Raw genomic sequence first — 3,108 nt, 5'->3', positions numbered from 1 at the left:
AGACACAGAGAGTTAGACAAAATGAAGAGACAGAGGGATATGCCCAAATGAAAGAATAGGACAAAATCGTAGTAAAAGAGCTAAATGAAGTGGAGATGAGTAAAATGCCTTATAGAGAATTTAAAATAGTGGTCATGAAGATACTTACTGGACTGAAGAAAAGAGTGAAGGACCTTTGTGTGACCCTCAAAAAGAAAAAAAAGAAGAAAAAAAGAAAAGAAAAGAAAAGAAAAGAAAAGAAAAACATAAGAAAGGACCAGGCAGAGATTAAGAACTCAATTACTGAAATTAAAAGTACACTAGAGGGGGGAAAATACACTAGAGGAGTAAAGAGTAGACTAGAGAAAGCTGAAGAACAGATCAGTTGGCCAGGAGGACAGTAATGGAAAGCAATCAAGCTGAACAAGAGAGAAAAAAAATAATAAATAGGAAAATAGACTTAGGGGACTCAGTGACACCATGAAGCATAATGACATTTGTGTTATAGGGATCCCAGAAAGAGAAGACAGAAAAGGGAGAGAAAATTTATTTGAAAAAATAATAGCAGAAAACTTTCTGAATTTGGGGAAGAAAACCAAAATCCGCATTCAGGATTCACAGAGAGCCCCCCAAAAAATCAATATAAGGAGATCCACACCAAGACATAGTAATTAAAATGGCAAAAGTAATGATAGAGAGAGAATTTTTAAAGCATCAAGAGAAAAGAAAACAGTTACCTAGAGGGGAAACCCCATCTGGCTACTAGCTGATTTTTCAGCAGGAACTTTGCAGGCCAGAAGAGAGTGGTGTAATATATTCAAAGTGCTGGAAAACAAAACAAAACAAAACCCAAAAAGCAACTGCAACCAAGAATACTTCAACAAAGCTGTTGCTCAGAATAGAAGTAGAGATAGTTTTCCAGAAAAGAGAAGTTAAATAAATTCATCACCACTAAACCAGCCTTATAAGAAATGTTAAAGGGGACTCAGTAAGTGGAAGGGAAAGACCATAAGCAGGAATAAGGAAAGTGGGAAGCACAAAAGTAGTAAAATGAAGTATATCTATACAAATCAGTCAAGGGATATACAAATAAAAGGATGTGAAGCATGATATCATATACCTAAAACAAGGCGGGGGGGGGATAAAAATTTAGTGCTTATAGAATGCATTTAAACTTAATTGACCATCAACTTAATATAGACTGCTTTAGGTGTAAGATATTACATATAAACTTAATATTACCCACAGATCAAAAACCGGTGAGAGATATACAAACAAATAAAGAGAAAGAACAAATATATCACTAAAGGAAGCCAGCAAACCATGAGAAAAGAGAGCAAGAGAATGAGAAAAACTGAAAAACAACCATAAAACAAGTAACAAAGGGCAATAAGTACATACCTATCAATAATTACTTTGAATGTAAATGGTCTAAATTCTCCAGTCAAAAGACATAGGCAGACAGAACAGATAAAAAGCCAGAGCCATCTATATGCTGCCTACAAAACATTCATTTCATATCTAAAGACACATGCAGATTGAAAGTGAAGGGATGGAAAAGTACTTATTGTGAAAATGGAAGCGAAAATAAAGTTAGGATGGCAATACAAATATATATTTGTAAAAAATATGGGACAAAATAGAATATAACAAGACACAAAGGACAATACACAATCATAAAGAGAAGACAGAATGATTATTAATATTTATGCAACCAACATGGGAGCACCCAAGTACATAAAACAGCTAATAACAGAAATAAAAGAATAATCAAGAGTAATACAATAATAGTAACTTTAACACCCCACTTACATCAATGGATAGATCACCCAAACAAAAAATGAACAAGGAAACAGTGGCTTTGAATGACACACTAGACCAGATGAATCTAACAGATATACTCAGAACATTACATCCTGAAACAGCAGAATATACATTCTGTTTAAGTGCACATAGAATGCTCTCTAGAATAGATAATGTGTTAGGCCACAAAAATGTCTCAAGAAATTCAGAAAGACTGAAGTCCTACCATGCATCTTTTCTGACCTCATATTATTAAACTAGAAATCAATGACAAGAAGAGTATCTGGAAAGAACATAAATACATGGAGGTTTAATAACATGCTACTAAACATGAATGGCTCAACCAAGAAATCAAAGAGGAAATTAAAGAATCCATGGAGACAAATGAAAATGAAAACACAAGGGTCCAAAATCTTTGGGATGCAACAAAAGTGGTTCAAAGAGAGAAGTCTATAGCAATACAGGCCTACCTCAAGGAGCAAGAAAAATCTCAAACAACCTAAATTTACATCTAAGGGAAAGAGAGAAAGAAAAACAAAGAGAACCCAAAACCAGTAAAAGGAGAAAATTAATAATAATAATAATAATAATAATAATAATAATAATAATTATAATCCTAATGCTGCAGAAATAAATCAGCTAGAAACTGAAAAAAAAATAATAGAACAGGTCAATGAAACGAGGAGCTGCTTTTTTTTTTTTTAAAGATCAGCAAAATTGATAAGCCTTAGCCAGACTCATTAAAAAAAGAAAAAAGAAGAGGGCCTAAATCTTAAATCTTTCAGTGAGACTCCTTAAAAAAAGAGAGAGAGCTTAAATAACCAAAATCAAGAATGAAAGAGGAGAAATAATAACACCTCATAAATACAAAGGATTATAAGAGAGTGTTATGATAAATCACATACCAAGAAATTGGACAACCTAGAAGAAATTAATAAATTTCTAGAAATAAGCTCCCAAAACTGAATCTGGAAGAAATAGAAAATTTGAACAGATTGATGACCAGCAATAACATTGACTCATAATAAAAATACTACCAACAAACAGAAATCCAGTACCAGATGGCTTTCCAGGTGAATTCTACCAAACATTTAAAAAAGAGTTAATACTTATTCTTCTCAAAGTATTCCAAAAAATAGAATAGGAAGGAAAACTTCCAAATTTATTCTATGAGGCTGGTATTACCCTGATATCAAAACCAGATAAAGACACTACAAAAAAAGAGACCAATATCTCTGATGAACATAGATGCAAAATACTAGCAAACCAAATCTAACAATGCATTAAAAAATTCATTTACCACGATCAAGTGGGATTTATTCCTGG

This window comes from Mustela nivalis (genome assembly GCF_964662115.1).
Source record: "Mustela nivalis genome assembly, chromosome: 3".
NCBI classification, from domain to species: domain Eukaryota; kingdom Metazoa; phylum Chordata; class Mammalia; order Carnivora; family Mustelidae; genus Mustela; species Mustela nivalis.
Note: the sequence above shows the minus strand (reverse complement) of the source record.